The sequence below is a fragment of the Manis javanica genome, chromosome 8 (genome assembly GCF_040802235.1).
Source record: "Manis javanica isolate MJ-LG chromosome 8, MJ_LKY, whole genome shotgun sequence".
In the NCBI taxonomy this organism is placed as follows: Eukaryota; Metazoa; Chordata; class Mammalia; order Pholidota; family Manidae; genus Manis; species Manis javanica.
This window is the reverse complement of record NC_133163.1, coordinates 77,735,446-77,754,918: the sequence shown is the minus strand read 5'-3', so window position 1 is coordinate 77,754,918 and position 19,473 is coordinate 77,735,446.

The following is a 19,473-nucleotide window of genomic DNA, read 5'->3' as shown; positions in this document are numbered from 1 at the left end:
TCTTAAAACACTCAGGAAAATCTACTGCATCACATTAAACCCCATTCGTCTCCAGTCCACAACATTCTACTTCATTGTCCAACAGTCCGTCACGTTGCATTGTTTCCCATTCCATCAAGGAAGTCTCCATTCTACTCTAAACCGCTCAGCTTCCCTCTATTGCACCACATTATACCCCACTCCACTCCATTTCACGACATTCCACTCCATTCCACAATGTTCTGTTGCATAGCATTGCGTCAAAGAAGGCAGCATTCGCTAAGAAACAACTCAGGAACTCTCTATCCTGTCACATTGAACCCGATTTCACGCCATTCCACGCCATTCCACAACATTCCACAACATTCTACAACTTTCTGTTGCTTTCTCCTCCATTAAAGAAGGCAGCATCCACTTCCAAAAAACTCAGGAACCGTCTGTTGCATCAAATTACACCCCATTAGACTCCAATTCACAGCATTCCACTCCATTCTGCAACATTCCACAACGTTCTGTTGCACCACATTTCACCAAAAAGGCAGCATTCGCTAATAAACAATTCAGGAGCAATCTTTTGCTTCTCTTTAAACCGCATTTCACGCCATCCCACAACATTCCGCTCCTTTCCACAAAATTCCACCATGTGCTATTGCTTTCCATTCCATCAAAGAAGGCCCCGTTCATTTCCAAACCACTCAGACACCCTGTATTGCGTCACATTTCCACCCATTCCACTTTATTCCACAAATTTAAACTCCATTCCACAACATCCACCGCGTTCTATTGCGTTACATGCCATCAAAGAAGCCTTCATTCGCTTCCAAAACACCCTGAACTGTCAATTGCGTCACATTCCTCCCCATTCCACTCCATTCCACAACATTCCACTCCATTCTGCGGCAGTCCACAACGTTCTGTTGTGTTCCATTGCGTGAAAGAAGGCAGCCTTCGCTAAGAAAGTACTCAGGAACCCTCTATTGCATCACATTAAACCCTATTTCACACCATCCCACAACATTCCAGTCCTTTCCGCACAATTCCACCTCGTTCTATTGCTTTCCAATCCGTCAAGGAAGGCTCCATTCCTTTCCAAACCACTCAGACACCCATCATTGCGTCGCATTTCACCACATTCCAATTTATTCCACAAAACACCTCTCCATTCCGAGAAAATCCTTTCATTCCGTCGAAGAGGGATCCATTCTCTTCCAAAACACACAGAAACCATCTATTGCTTCACAATACACCACATTCCAATCCATGCCACAACATTGCACTCCTATCCGCCGTCTCCCACCACCTTCTATTGCTTTCCATTCTGTCAGAGAAGGCTCGTTTCCATTCCAAACCTCTCAGGCACCCTTTGTTGTACCATATTTCACCCCATTCCCCTCACACTCACACTCACACAAACACACAGACACTCACACAGTCTCGCAACCTCGCTCACACACTCACGAAATCACACACAAAAACACCCCCACACACTCTGAAACACGCCCACTCACACACACTCACTCACACACTATGACACACACGCAATCTCACACAATCACACAAGTCTTGTATACTCACAAACACTCACTCCTACTCACACACCTACTAACCCAAACACACTCACACACTCACACACACACAGACTCACAGAAACACACACGTGCATACACACACACAGCCCCTCACTCACGTGCACACTCACTCTCACACACACACTCATAGACGGACACACTCACACTCAAACACAGTCAGTCCCACTCAGACACATCGTGAATCACACAATCTCACACACTCTCACTCACATACACACATTCACGCACTCTCACACATTCAAACACACAATTCGCACACACACACTCACACCTGCACAGCCACACACACTTCCACCCACACTAACGTGCACATTCCCCGTCAAACACACACAGTCACTCACTCAGAGTCAAGTTCCCACTCTCAAACCAACATGCTCACAAACACACTCTCCTTCACTCACACAGAGCCCCTCACACACATACACACTCACACACACTCACACACTGTCACACACACTCACACCCTCTCACACTCACACACTCTAACCCAATCAAACCCACAAGAGCATACACATGCACACACAGACATTCTCTTAAAACACTCAGGAAAATCTACTGCATCACATTAAACCCCATTCGTCTCCAGTCCACAACATTCTACTTCATTATCCAACAGTCCGTCACGTTGCATTGTTTCCCATTCCATCAAGGAAGTCTCCATTCTACTCTAAACCGCTCAGCTTCCCTCTATTGCACCACATTATACCCCACTCCACTCCATTTCACGACATTCCACTCCATTCCACAACGTTCTGTTGCATAGCATTGCGTCAAAGAAGGCAGCATTCGCTAAGAAACAACTCAGGAACTCTCTATCGTGTCACATTGAACCCGATTTCACGCCATTTCACGCCATTCCACAACATTCCACAACATTCTACAACTTTCTGTTGCTTTCTCCTCCATTAAAGAAGGCAGCATCCACTTCCAAAAAACTCAGGAACCGTCTGTTGCATCAAATTACACCCCATTAGACTCCAATTCACAGCATTCCACTCCATTCTGCAACATTCCACAACGTTCTGTTGCACCACATTTCACCAAAGAAGGCAGCATTCGCTAATAAACAATTCAGGAGCAATCTTTTGCTTCTCTTTAAACCGCATTTCACGCCATCCCACAACATTCCGCTCCTTTCCACAAAATTCCACCATGTCCTATTGCTTTCCATTCCATCAAAGAAGGCCCCGTTCATTTCCAAACCACTCAGACACCCTGTATTGCGTCACATTTCCACCCATTCCACTTTATTCCACAAATTTAAACTCCATTCCACAACATCCACCGCGTTCTATTGCGTTACATGCCATCAAAGAAGCCTTCATTCGCTTCCAAAACACCCTGAACTGTCAATTGCGTCACATTCCTCCCCACTCCACTCCATTCCACAACATTCCACTCCATTCTGCGGCAGTCCACACCGTTCTGTTGTGTTCCATTGCGTGAAAGAAGGCAGCCTTCGCTAAGAAAGTACTCAGGAACCCTCTATTGCATCACATTAAACCCTATTTCACACCATCCCACAACATTCCAGTCCTTTCCGCACAATTCCACCTCGTTCTATTGCTTTCCAATCCGTCAAGGAAGGCTCCATTCGTTTCCAAACCACTCAGACACCCATCATTGCGTCGCATTTCACCACATTCCAATTTATTCCACAAAACACCTCTCCATTCCGAGAAAATCCTTTCATTCCGTCGAAGAGGGATCCATTCTCTTCCAAAACACACAGAAACCATCTATTGCTTCACAATACACCACATTCCAATCCATGCCACAACATTGCACTCCTATCCGTCGTCTCCCACCACCTTCTATTGCTTTCCATTCTGTCAGAGAAGGCTCGTTTCCATTCCAAACCTCTCAGGCACCCTTTGTTGTACCATATTTCACCCCATTCCCCTCACACTCACACTCACACAAACACACAGACACTCACACAGTCCCGCAACCTCGCTCACACACTCACGAAATCACACACAAAAACACCCCCACGCACTCTGAAACACGCCCACTCACACACACTCACTCACACACTATGACACACACGCAATCTCACACAATCACACAAGTCTTGTACACTCACTCACAAACACTCACTCCTACTCACACACCTACTAACCCAAACACACTCACACACTCACACACACACAGACTCACAGAAACACACACGTGCATACACACACACAGCCCCTCACTCACGTGCACACTCACTCTCACACACACACTCATAGACAGACACACTCACACTCAAACACAGTCAGTCCCACTCAGACACATCGTGAATCACACAATCTCACACACTCTCACTCACATACACACACTCACACACTCTCACACATTCAAACACACAATTCGCACACACACACTCACACCTGCACAGCCACACACACTTCCACCCACACTAACATGCACATTCCCCGTCAAACACACACAGTCACTCACTCAGAGTCAAGTTCCCACTCTCAAACCAACATGCTCACAAACACACTCTCCTTCACTCACACAGAGCCCCTCACACACATACACACTCACACACACTCACACACTGTCACACACACTCACACCTTCTCACACTCAAACACTCTAACCCAATCAAACCCACAAGAGCATACACATGCACACACAGACATTCTCTTAAAACACTCAGGAAAATCTACTGCATCACATTAAACCCCATTCGTCTCCAGTCCACAACATTCTACTTCATTATCCAACAGTCCGTCACGTTGCATTGTTTCCCATTCCATCAAGGAAGTCTCCATTCTACTCTAAACCGCTCAGCTTCCCTCTATTGCACCACATTATACCCCACTCCACTCCATTTCACGACATTCCACTCCATTCCACAACGTTCTGTTGCATAGCATTGCGTCAAAGGAGGCAGCATTCGCTAAGAAACAACTCAGGAACTCTGTATCGTGTCACATTGAACCCGATTTCACGCCATTCCACAACATTCCACAACGTTCTGTTGCGTTCTCCTCCATCAAAGAAGGCAGCATCCACTTCCAAACCACTCAGGAACCGTCTGTTGCATCAAATTACACCCCATTCCACTCCAATTCACAGCATTCCACTCCATTCTGCAACATTCCACAACGTTCTGTTGCACCACATTTCACCAAAGAAGGCAGCATTCGCTAATAAACAATTCAGGAGCAATCTTTTGCTTCTCTTTAAACCGCATTTCACGCCATCCCACAACATTCCGCTCCTTTCCACAAAATTCCACCATGTCCTATTGCTTTCCATTCCATCAAAGAAGGCCCCGTTCGTTTCCAAACCTCTCAGACACCCTGTATTGCGTCACATTTCCACCCATTCCACTTTATTCCACAAAATTAAACTCCATTCCACAACATCCACCGCGTTCTATTGCGTTACATGACATCAAAGAAGCCTTCATTCGCTTCCAAAACACCCTGAACTGTCAATTGCATCACATTCCTCCCCATTCCACTCCATTCCACAACATTCCACTCCATTGTGCGGCAGTCCACAACGTTCTGTTGTGTTCCATTGCGTGAAAGAAGGCAGCCTTCGCTAAGAAAGTACTCAGGAACCCTCTATTGAATCACATTAAACCCTATTTCACACCATCCCACAACATTCCAGTCCTTTCCGCACAATTCCACCTCGTTCTATTGCTTTCCAATCCGTCAAGGAAGGCTCCATTCGTTTCCAAACCACTCAGACACCCATCATTGCGTCGCATTTCACCACATTCCAATTTATTCCACAAAACACCTCTCCATTCCGAGAAAATCCTTTCATTCCGTCGAAGAGGGATCCATTCTCTTCCAAAACACACAGAAACCATCTATTGCTTCACAATACACCACATTCCAATCCATGCCACAACATTGCACTCCTATCCGTCGTCTCCCACCACCTTCTATTGCTTTCCATTCTGTCAGAGAAGGCTCGTTTCCATTCCAAACCTCTCAGGCACCCTTTGTTGTACCATATTTCACCCCATTCCCCTCACACTCACACTCACACAAACACACAGACACTCACACAGTCCCGCAACCTCGCTCACACACTCACGAAATCACACACAAAAACACCCCCACACACTCTGAAACACGCCCACTCACACACACTCACTCACACACTATGACACACACGCAATCTCACACAATCACACAAGTCTTGTATACTCACTCACAAACACTCACTCCTACTCACACACCTACTAACCCAAACACACTCACACACTCACACACACACAGACTCACAGAAACACACACGTGCATACACACACACAGCCCCTCACTCACGTGCACACTCACTCTCACACAGACACTCATAGACAGACACACTCACACTCAAACACAGTCAGTCCCACTCAGACACATCGTGAATCACACAATCTCACACACTCTCACTCACATACACACACTCACGCACTCTCACACATTCAAACACACAATTCGCACACACACACTCACACCTGCACAGCCACACACACTTCCACCCACACTAACGTGCACATTCCCCGTCAAACACACACAGTCACTCACTCAGAGTCAAGTTCCCACTCTCAAACCAACATGCTCACAAACACACTCTCCTTCACTCACACAGAGCCCCTCACACACATACACACTCACACACACTCACACACTGTCACACACACTCACACCCTCTCACACTCACACACTCTAACCCAATCAAACCCACAAGAGCATACACATGCACACACAGACATTCTCTTAAAACACTCAGGAAAATCTACTGCATCACATTAAACCCCATTCGTCTCCAGTCCACAACATTCTACTTCATTGTCCAACAGTCCGTCACGTTGCATTGTTTCCCATTCCATCAAGGAAGTCTCCATTCTACTCTAAACCGCTCAGCTTCCCTCTATTGCACCACATTATACCCCACTCCACTCCATTTCACGACATTCCACTCCATTCCACAACGTTCTGTTGCATAGCATTGCGTCAAAGGAGGCAGCATTCGCTAAGAAACAACTCAGGAACTCTGTATCGTGTCACATTGAACCCGATTTCACGCCATTCCACAACATTCCACAACGTTCTGTTGCGTTCTCCTCCATCAAAGAAGGCAGCATCCACTTCCAAACCACTCAGGAACCGTCTGTTGCATCAAATTACACCCCATTCCACTCCAATTCACAGCATTCCACTCCATTCTGCAACATTCCACAACGTTCTGTTGCACCACATTTCACCAAAGAAGGCAGCATTCGCTAATTAACAATTCAGGAGCAATCTTTTCTTCTCTTTAAACCGCATTTCACGCCATCCCACAACATTCCGCTCCTTTCCACAAAATTCCACCATGTCCTATTGCTTTCCATTCCATCAAAGAAGGCCCCGTTCGTTTCCAAACCACTCAGACACCCTGTATTGCGTCACATTTCCACCCATTCCACTTTATTCCACAAAATTAAACTCCATTCCACAACATCCACCGCATTCTATAGCGTTACATGCCATCAAAGAAGCCTTCATTCGCTTCCAAAACACCCTGAACTGTCAATTGCATCACATTCCTCCCCATTCCACTCCATTCCACAACATTCCACTCCATTCTGCGGCAGTCCACAACGTTCTGTTGTGTTCCATTGCGTGAAAGAAGGCAGCCTTCGCTAAGAAAGTACTCAGGAACCCTCTATTGAATCACATTAAACCCTATTTCACACCATCCCACAACATTCCAGTCCTTTCCGCACAATTCCACCTCGTTCTATTGCTTTCCAATCCGTCAAGGAAGGCTCCATTCGTTTCCAAACCACTCAGACACCCATCATTGCGTCGCATTTCACCACATTCCAATTTATTCCACAAAACACCTCTCCATTCCGAGAAAATCCTTTCATTCCGTCGAAGAGGGATCCATTCTCTTCCAAAACACACAGAAACCATCTATTGCTTCACAATACACCACATTCCAATCCATGCCACAACATTGCACTCCTATCCGTCGTCTCCCACCACCTTCTATTGCTTTCCATTCTGTCAGAGAAGGCTCGTTTCCATTCCAAACCTCTCAGGCACCCTTTGTTGTACCATATTTCACCCCATTCCCCTCACACTCACACTCACACAAACACACAGACACTCACACAGTCCCGCAACCTCGCTCACACACTCACGAAATCACACACAAAAACACCCCCACACACTCTGAAACACGCCCACTCACACACACTCACTCACACACTATGACACACACGCAATCTCACACAATCACACAAGTCTTGTATACTCACTCACAAACACTCACTCCTACTCACACACCTACTAACCCAAACACACTCACACACTCACACACACACAGACTCACAGAAACACACACGTGCATACACACACACAGCCCCTCACTCACGTGCACACTCACTCTCACACACACACTCATAGACAGACACACTCACACTCAAACACAGTCAGTCCCACTCAGACACATCGTGAATCACACAATCTCACACACTCTCACTCACATACACACACTCACGCACTCTCACACATTCAAACACACAATTCGCACACACACACTCACACCTGCACAGCCACACACACTTCCACCCACACTAACGTGCACATTCCCCGTCAAACACACACAGTCACTCACTCAGAGTCAAGTTCCCACTCTCAAACCAACATGCTCACAAACACACTCTCCTTCACTCACACAGAGCCCCTCACACACATACACACTCACACACACTCACACACTGTCACACACACTCACACCCTCTCACACTCACACACTCTAACCCAATCAAACCCACAAGAGCATACACATGCACACACAGACATTCTCTTAAAACACTCAGGAAAATCTACTGCATCACATTAAACCCCATTCGTCTCCAGTCCACAACATTGTACTTCATTATCCAACAGTCCGTCACGTTGCATTGTTTCCCATTCCATCAAGGAAGTCTCCATTCTACTCTAAACCGCTCAGCTTCCCTCTATTGCACCACATTATACCCCACTCCACTCCATTTCACGACATTCCACTCCATTCCACAACGTTCTGTTGCATAGCATTGCGTCAAAGGAGGCAGCATTCGCTAAGAAACAACTCAGGAACTCTCTATCGTGTCACATTGAACCCGATTTCACGCCATTCCACAACATTCCACAACGTTCTGTTGCGTTCTCCTCCATCAAAGAAGGCAGCATCCACTTCCAAACCACTCAGGAACCGTCTGTTGCATCAAATTACACCCCATTCCACTCCAATTCACAGCATTCCACTCCATTCTGCAACATTCCACAACGTTCTGTTGCACCACATTTCACCAAAGACGGCAGCATTCGCTAATTAACAATTCAGGAGCAATCTTTTCTTCTCTTTAAACCGCATTTCACGCCATCCCACAACATTCCGCTCCTTTCCACAAAATTCCACCATGTCCTATTGCTTTCCATTCCATCAAAGAAGGCTCCGTTCGTTTCCAAACCACTCAGACACCCTGTATTGCGTCACATTTCCACCCATTCCATTTTATTCCACAAAATTTAACTCCATTCCACAACATCCACCGCATTCTATTGCGTTACATGCCTTCAAAGAAGCCTTCATTCGCTTCCAAAACACCCTGAACTGTCAATTGCATCACATTCCTCCCCATTCCACTCCATTCCACAACATTCCACTCCATTCTGCGGCAGTCCACAACGTTCTGTTGTGTTCCATTGCGTGAAAGAAGGCAGCCTTCGCTAAGAAAGTACTCAGGAACCCTCTATTGAATCACATTAAACCCTATTTCACACCATCCCACAACATTCCAGTCCTTTCCGCACAATTCCACCTCGTTCTATTGCTTTCCAATCCGTCAAGGAAGGCTCCATTCGTTTCCAAACCACTCAGACACCCATCATTGCGTCGCATTTCACCACATTCCAATTTATTCCACAAAACACCTCTCCATTCCGAGAAAATCCTTTCATTCCGTCGAAGAGGGATCCATTCTCTTCCAAAACACACAGAAACCATCTATTGCTTCACAATACACCACATTCCAATCCATGCCACAACATTGCACTCCTATCCGTCGTCTCCCACCACCTTCTATTGCTTTCCATTCTGTCAGAGAAGGCTCGTTTCCATTCCAAACCTCTCAGGCACCCTTTGTTGTACCATATTTCACCCCATTCCCCTCACACTCACACTCACACAAACACACAGACACTCACACTGTCTCGCAACCTCGCTCACACACTCACGAAATCACACACAAAAACACCCCCACACACTCTGAAACACGCCCACTCACACACACTCACTCACACACTATGACACACACGCAATCTCACACAATCACACAAGTCTTGTATACTCACTCACAAACACTCACTCCTACTCACACACCTACTAACCCAAACACACTCACACACTCACACACACACAGACTCACAGAAACACACACGTGCATACACACACACAGCCCCTCACCCACGTGCACACTCACTCTCACACACACACTCATAGACAGACACACTCACACTCAAACACAGTCAGTCCCACTCAGACACATCGTGAATCACACAATCTCACACACTCTCACTCACATACACACACTCACACACTCTCACACATTCAAACACACAATTCGCACACACACACTCACACCTGCACAGCCACACACACTTCCACCCACACTAACATGCACATTCCCCGTCAAACACACACAGTCACTCACTCAGAGTCAAGTTCCCACTCTCAAACCAACATGCTCACAAACACACTCTCCTTCACTCACACAGAGCCCCTCACACACATACACACTCACACACACTCACACACTGTCACACACACTCACACCTTCTCACACTCAAACACTCTAACCCAATCAAACCCACAAGAGCATACACATGCACACACAGACATTCTCTTAAAACACTCAGGAAAATCTACTGCATCACATTAAACCCCATTCGTCTCCAGTCCACAACATTCTACTTCATTATCCAACAGTCCGTCACGTTGCATTGTTTCCCATTCCATCAAGGAAGTCTCCATTCTACTCTAAACCGCTCAGCTTCCCTCTATTGCACCACATTATACCCCACTCCACTCCATTTCACGACATTCCACTCCATTCCACAACGTTCTGTTGCATAGCATTGCGTCAAAGGAGGCAGCATTCGCTAAGAAACAACTCAGGAACTCTGTATCGTGTCACATTGAACCCGATTTCACGCCATTCCACAACATTCCACAACGTTCTGTTGCGTTCTCCTCCATCAAAGAAGGCAGCATCCACTTCCAAACCACTCAGGAACCGTCTGTTGCATCAAATTACACCCCATTCCACTCCAATTCACAGCATTCCACTCCATTCTGCAACATTCCACAACGTTCTGTTGCACCACATTTCACCAAAGAAGGCAGCATTCGCTAATAAACAATTCAGGAGCAATCTTTTGCTTCTCTTTAAACCGCATTTCACGCCATCCCACAACATTCCGCTCCTTTCCACAAAATTCCACCATGTCCTATTGCTTTCCATTCCATCAAAGAAGGCCCCGTTCGTTTCCAAACCTCTCAGACACCCTGTATTGCGTCACATTTCCACCCATTCCACTTTATTCCACAAAATTAAACTCCATTCCACAACATCCACCGCGTTCTATTGCGTTACATGCCATCAAAGAAGCCTTCATTCGCTTCCAAAACACCCTGAACTGTCAATTGCATCACATTCCTCCCCATTCCACTCCATTCCACAACATTCCACTCCATTGTGCGGCAGTCCACAACGTTCTGTTGTGTTCCATTGCGTGAAAGAAGGCAGCCTTCGCTAAGAAAGTACTCAGGAACCCTCTATTGAATCACATTAAACCCTATTTCACACCATCCCACAACATTCCAGTCCTTTCCGCACAATTCCACCTCGTTCTATTGCTTTCCAATCCGTCAAGGAAGGCTCCATTCGTTTCCAAACCACTCAGACACCCATCATTGCGTCGCATTTCACCACATTCCAATTTATTCCACAAAACACCTCTCCATTCCGAGAAAATCCTTTCATTCCGTCGAAGAGGGATCCATTCTCTTCCAAAACACACAGAAACCATCTATTGCTTCACAATACACCACATTCCAATCCATGCCACAACATTGCACTCCTATCCGTCGTCTCCCACCACCTTCTATTGCTTTCCATTCTGTCAGAGAAGGCTCGTTTCCATTCCAAACCTCTCAGGCACCCTTTGTTGTACCATATTTCACCCCATTCCCCTCACACTCACACTCACACAAACACACAGACACTCACACAGTCCCGCAACCTCGCTCACACACTCACGAAATCACACACAAAAACACCCCCACACACTCTGAAACACGCCCACTCACACACACTCACTCACACACTATGACACACACGCAATCTCACACAATCACACAAGTCTTGTATACTCACTCACAAACACTCACTCCTACTCACACACCTACTAACCCAAACACACTCACACACTCACACACACACAGACTCACAGAAACACACACGTGCATACACACACACAGCCCCTCACTCACGTGCACACTCACTCTCACACACACACTCATAGACAGACACACTCACACTCAAACACAGTCAGTCCCACTCAGACACATCGTGAATCACACAATCTCACACACTCTCACTCACATACACACACTCACGCACTCTCACACATTCAAACACACAATTCGCACACACACACTCACACCTGCACAGCCACACACACTTCCACCCACACTAACGTGCACATTCCCCGTCAAACACACACAGTCACTCACTCAGAGTCAAGTTCCCACTCTCAAACCAACATGCTCACAAACACACTCTCCTTCACTCACACAGAGCCCCTCACACACATACACACTCACACACACTCACACACTGTCACACACACTCACACCCTCTCACACTCACACACTCTAACCCAATCAAACCCACAAGAGCATACACATGCACACACAGACATTCTCTTAAAACACTCAGGAAAATCTACTGCATCACATTAAACCCCATTCGTCTCCAGTCCACAACATTCTACTTCATTATCCAACAGTCCGTCACGTTGCATTGTTTCCCATTCCATCAAGGAAGTCTCCATTCTACTCTAAACCGCTCAGCTTCCCTCTATTGCACCACATTATACCCCACTCCACTCCATTTCACGACATTCCACTCCATTCCACAACGTTCTGTTGCATAGCATTGCGTCAAAGGAGGCAGCATTCGCTAAGAAACAACTCAGGAACTCTGTATCGTGTCACATTGAACCCGATTTCACGCCATTCCACAACATTCCACAACGTTCTGTTGCGTTCTCCTCCATCAAAGAAGGCAGCATCCACTTCCAAACCACTCAGGAACCGTCTGTTGCATCAAATTACACCCCATTCCACTCCAATTCACAGCATTCCACTCCATTCTGCAACATTCCACAACGTTCTGTTGCACCACATTTCACCAAAGAAGGCAGCATTCGCTAATTAACAATTCAGGAGCAATCTTTTCTTCTCTTTAAACCGCATTTCACGCCATCCCACAACATTCCGCTCCTTTCCACAAAATTCCACCATGTCCTATTGCTTTCCATTCCATCAAAGAAGGCCCCGTTCGTTTCCAAACCACTCAGACACCCTGTATTGCGTCACATTTCCACCCATTCCACTTTATTCCACAAAATTAAACTCCATTCCACAACATCCACCGCATTCTATAGCGTTACATGCCATCAAAGAAGCCTTCATTCGCTTCCAAAACACCCTGAACTGTCAATTGCATCACATTCCTCCCCATTCCACTCCATTCCACAACATTCCACTCCATTCTGCGGCAGTCCACAACGTTCTGTTGTGTTCCATTGCGTGAAAGAAGGCAGCCTTCGCTAAGAAAGTACTCAGGAACCCTCTATTGAATCACATTAAACCCTATTTCACACCATCCCACAACATTCCAGTCCTTTCCGCACAATTCCACCTCGTTCTATTGCTTTCCAATCCGTCAAGGAAGGCTCCATTCGTTTCCAAACCACTCAGACACCCATCATTGCGTCGCATTTCACCACATTCCAATTTATTCCACAAAACACCTCTCCATTCCGAGAAAATCCTTTCATTCCGTCGAAGAGGGATCCATTCTCTTCCAAAACACACAGAAACCATCTATTGCTTCACAATACACCACATTCCAATCCATGCCACAACATTGCACTCCTATCCGTCGTCTCCCACCACCTTCTATTGCTTTCCATTCTGTCAGAGAAGGCTCGTTTCCATTCCAAACCTCTCAGGCACCCTTTGTTGTACCATATTTCACCCCATTCCCCTCACACTCACACTCACACAAACACACAGACACTCACACAGTCCCGCAACCTCGCTCACACACTCACGAAATCACACACAAAAACACCCCCACACACTCTGAAACACGCCCACTCACACACACTCACTCACACACTATGACACACACGCAATCTCACACAATCACACAAGTCTTGTATACTCACTCACAAACACTCCTACTCACACACCTACTAACCCAAACACACTCACACACTCACACACACACAGACTCACAGAAACACACACGTGCATACACACACACAGCCCCTCACTCACGTGCACACTCACTCTCACACACACACTCATAGACAGACACACTCACACTCAAGCACAGTCAGTCCCACTCAGACACATCGTGAATCACACAATCTCACACACTCTCACTCACATACACACACTCACGCACTCTCACACATTCAAACACACAATTCGCACACACACACTCACACCTGCACAGCCACACACACTTCCACCCACACTAACGTGCACATTCCCCGTCAAACACACACAGTCACTCACTCAGAGTCAAGTTCCCACTCTCAAACCAACATGCTCACAAACACACTCTCCTTCACTCACACAGAGCCCCTCACACACATACACACTCACACACACTCACACACTGTCACACACACTCACACCCTCTCACACTCACACACTCTAACCCAATCAAACCCACAAGAGCATACACATGCACACACAGACATTCTCTTAAAACACTCAGGAAAATCTACTGCATCACATTAAACCCCATTCGTCTCCAGTCCACAACATTGTACTTCATTATCCAACAGTCCGTCACGTTGCATTGTTTCCCATTCCATCAAGGAAGTCTCCATTCTACTCTAAACCGCTCAGCTTCCCTCTATTGCACCACATTATACCCCACTCCACTCCATTTCACGACATTCCACTCCATTCCACAACGTTCTGTTGCATAGCATTGCGTCAAAGGAGGCAGCATTCGCTAAGAAACAACTCAGGAACTCTCTATCGTGTCACATTGAACCCGATTTCACGCCATTCCACAACATTCCACAACGTTCTGTTGCGTTCTCCTCCATCAAAGAAGGCAGCATCCACTTCCAAACCACTCAGGAACCGTCTGTTGCATCAAATTACACCCCATTCCACTCCAATTCACAGCATTCCACTCCATTCTGCAACATTCCACAACGTTCTGTTGCACCACATTTCACCAAAGACGGCAGCATTCGCTAATTAACAATTCAGGAGCAATCTTTTCTTCTCTTTAAACCGCATTTCACGCCATCCCACAACATTCCGCTCCTTTCCACAAAATTCCACCATGTCCTATTGCTTTCCATTCCATCAAAGAAGGCTCCGTTCGTTTCCAAACCACTCAGACACCCTGTATTGCGTCACATTTCCACCCATTCCATTTTATTCCACAAAATTTAACTCCATTCCACAACATCCACCGCATTCTATTGCGTTACATGCCTTCAAAGAAGCCTTCATTCGCTTCCAAAACACCCTGAACTGTCAATTGCATCACATTCCTCCCCATTCCACTCCATTCCACAACATTCCACTCCATTCTGCGGCAGTCCACAACGTTCTGTTGTGTTCCATTGCGTGAAAGAAGGCAGCCTTCGCTAAGAAAGTACTCAGGAACCCTCTATTGAATCACATTAAACCCTATTTCACACCATCCCACAACATTCCAGTCCTTTCCGCACAATTCCACCTCGTTCTATTGCTTTCCAATCCGTCAAGGAAGGCTCCATTCGTTTCCAAACCACTCAGACACCCATCATTGCGTCGCATTTCACCACATTCCAATTTATTCCACAAAACACCTCTCCATTCCGAGAAAATCCTTTCATTCCGTCGAAGAGGGATCCATTCTCTTCCAAAACACACAGAAACCATCTATTGCTTCACAATACACCACATTCCAATCCATGCCACAACATTGCACTCCTATCCGTCGTCTCCCACCACCTTCTATTGCTTTCCATTCTGTCAGAGAAGGCTCGTTTCCATTCCAAACCTCTCAGGCACCCTTTGTTGTACCATATTTCACCCCATTCCCCTCACACTCACACTCACACAAACACACAGACACTCACACTGTCTCGCAACCTCGCTCACACACTCACGAAATCACACACAAAAACACCCCCACACACTCTGAAACACGCCCACTCACACACACTCACTCACACACTATGACACACACGCAATCTCACACAATCACACAAGTCTTGTATACTCACTCACAAACACTCACTCCTACTCACACACCTACTAACCCAAACACACTCACACACTCACACACACACAGACTCACAGAAACACACACGTGCATACACACACACAGCCCCTCACCCACGTGCACACTCACTCTCACACACACACTCATAGACAGACACACTCACACTCAAACACAGTCAGTCCCACTCAGACACATCGTGAATCACACAATCTCACACACTCTCACTCACATACACACACTCACACACTCTCACACATTCAAACACACAATTCGCACACACACACTCACACCTGCACAGCCACACACACTTCCACCCACACTAACATGCACATTCCCCGTCAAACACACACAGTCACTCACTCAGAGTCAAGTTCCCACTCTCAAACCAACATGCTCACAAACACACTCTCCTTCACTCACACAGAGCCCCTCACACACATACACACTCACACACACTCACACACTGTCACACACACTCACACCTTCTCACACTCAAACACTCTAACCCAATCAAACCCACAAGAGCATACACATGCACACACAGACATTCTCTTAAAACACTCAGGAAAATCTACTGCATCACATTAAACCCCATTCGTCTCCAGTCCACAACATTCTACTTCATTATCCAACAGTCCGTCACGTTGCATTGTTTCCCATTCCATCAAGGAAGTCTCCATTCTACTCTAAACCGCTCAGCTTCCCTCTATTGCACCACATTATACCCCACTCCACTCCATTTCACGACATTCCACTCCATTCCACAACGTTCTGTTGCATAGCATTGCGTCAAAGGAGGCAGCATTCGCTAAGAAACAACTCAGGAACTCTGTATCGTGTCACATTGAACCCGATTTCACGCCATTCCACAACATTCCACAACGTTCTGTTGCGTTCTCCTCCATCAAAGAAGGCAGCATCCACTTCCAAACCACTCAGGAACCGTCTGTTGCATCAAATTACACCCCATTCCACTCCAATTCACAGCATTCCACTCCATTCTGCAACATTCCACAACGTTCTGTTGCACCACATTTCACCAAAGAAGGCAGCATTCGCTAATAAACAATTCAGGAGCAATCTTTTGCTTCTCTTTAAACCGCATTTCACGCCATCCCACAACATTCCGCTCCTTTCCACAAAATTCCACCATGTCCTATTGCTTTCCATTCCATCAAAGAAGGCCCCGTTCGTTTCCAAACCTCTCAGACACCCTGTATTGCGTCACATTTCCACCCATTCCACTTTATTCCACAAAATTAAACTCCATTCCACAACATCCACCGCGTTCTATTGCGTTACATGCCATCAAAGAAGCCTTCATTCGCTTCCAAAACACCCTGAACTGTCAATTGCATCACATTCCTCCCCATTCCACTCCATTCCACAACATTCCACTCCATTGTGCGGCAGTCCACAACGTTCTGTTGTGTTCCATTGCGTGAAAGAAGGCAGCCTTCGCTAAGAAAGTACTCAGGAACCCTCTATTGAATCACATTAAACCCTATTTCACACCATCCCACAACATTCCAGTCCTTTCCGCACAATTCCACCTCGTTCTATTGCTTTCCAATCCGTCAAGGAAGGCTCCATTCGTTTCCAAACCACTCAGACACCCATCATTGCGTCGCATTTCACCACATTCCAATTTATTCCACAAAACACCTCTCCATTCCGAGAAAATCCTTTCATTCCGTCGAAGAGGGATCCATTCTCTTCCAAAACACACAGAAACCATCTATTGCTTCACAATACACCACATTCCAATCCATGCCACAACATTGCACTCCTATCCGTCGTCTCCCACCACCTTCTATTGCTTTCCATTCTGTCAGAGAAGGCTCGTTTCCATTCCAAACCTCTCAGGCACCCTTTGTTGTACCATATTTCACCCCATTCCCCTCACACTCACACTCACACAAACACACAGACACTCACACAGTCCCGCAACCTCGCTCACACACTCACGAAATCACACACAAAAACACCCCCACACACTCTGAAACACGCCCACTCACACACACTCACTCACACACTATGACACACACGCAATCTCACACAATCACACAAGTCTTGTATACTCACTCACAAACACTCACTCCTACTCACACACCTACTAACCCAAACACACTCACACACTCACACACACACAGACTCACAGAAACACACACGTGCATACACACACACAGCCCCTCACTCACGTGCACACTCACTCTCACACAGACACTCATAGACAGACACACTCACACTCAAACACAGTCAGTCCCACTCAGACACATCGTGAATCACACAATCTCACACACTCTCACTCACATACACACACTCACGCACTCTCACACATTCAAACACACAATTCGCACACACACACTCACACCTGCACAGCCACACACACTTCCACCCACACTAACGTGCACATTCCCCGTCAAACACACACAGTCACTCACTCAGAGTCAAGTTCCCACTCTCAAACCAACATGCTCACAAACACACTCTCCTTCACTCACACAGAGCCCCTCACACACATACACACTCACACACACTCACACACTGTCACACACACTCACACCCTCTCACACTCACACACTCTAACCCAATCAAACCCACAAGAGCATACACATGCACACACAGACATTCTCTTAAAACACTCAGGAAAATCTACTGCATCACATTAAACCCCATTCGTCTCCAGTCCACAACATTCTACTTCATTATCCAACAGTCCGTCACGTTGCATTGTTTCCCATTCCATCAAGGAAGTCTCCATTCTACTCTAAACCGCTCAGCTTCCCTCTATTGCACCACATTATACCCCACTCCACTCCATTTCACGACATTCCACTCCATTCCACAACGTTCTGTTGCATAGCATTGCGTCAAAGGAGGCAGCATTCGCTAAGAAACAACTCAGGAACTCTGTATCGTGTCACATTGAACCCGATTTCACGCCATTCCACAACATTCCACAACGTTCTGTTGCGTTCTCCTCCATCAAAGAAGGCAGCATCCACTTCCAAACCACTCAGGAACCGTCTGTTGCATCAAATTACACCCCATTCCACTCCAATTCACAGCATTCCACTCCATTCTGCAACATTCCACAACGTTCTGTTGCACCACATTTCACCAAAGAAGGCAGCATTCGCTAATTAACAATTCAGGAGCAATCTTTTCTTCTCTTTAAACCGCATTTCACGCCATCCCACAACATTCCGCTCCTTTCCACAAAATTCCACCATGTCCTATTGCTTTCCATTCCATCAAAGAAGGCCCCGTTCGTTTCCAAACCACTCAGACACCCTGTATTGCATCACATTTCCACCCATT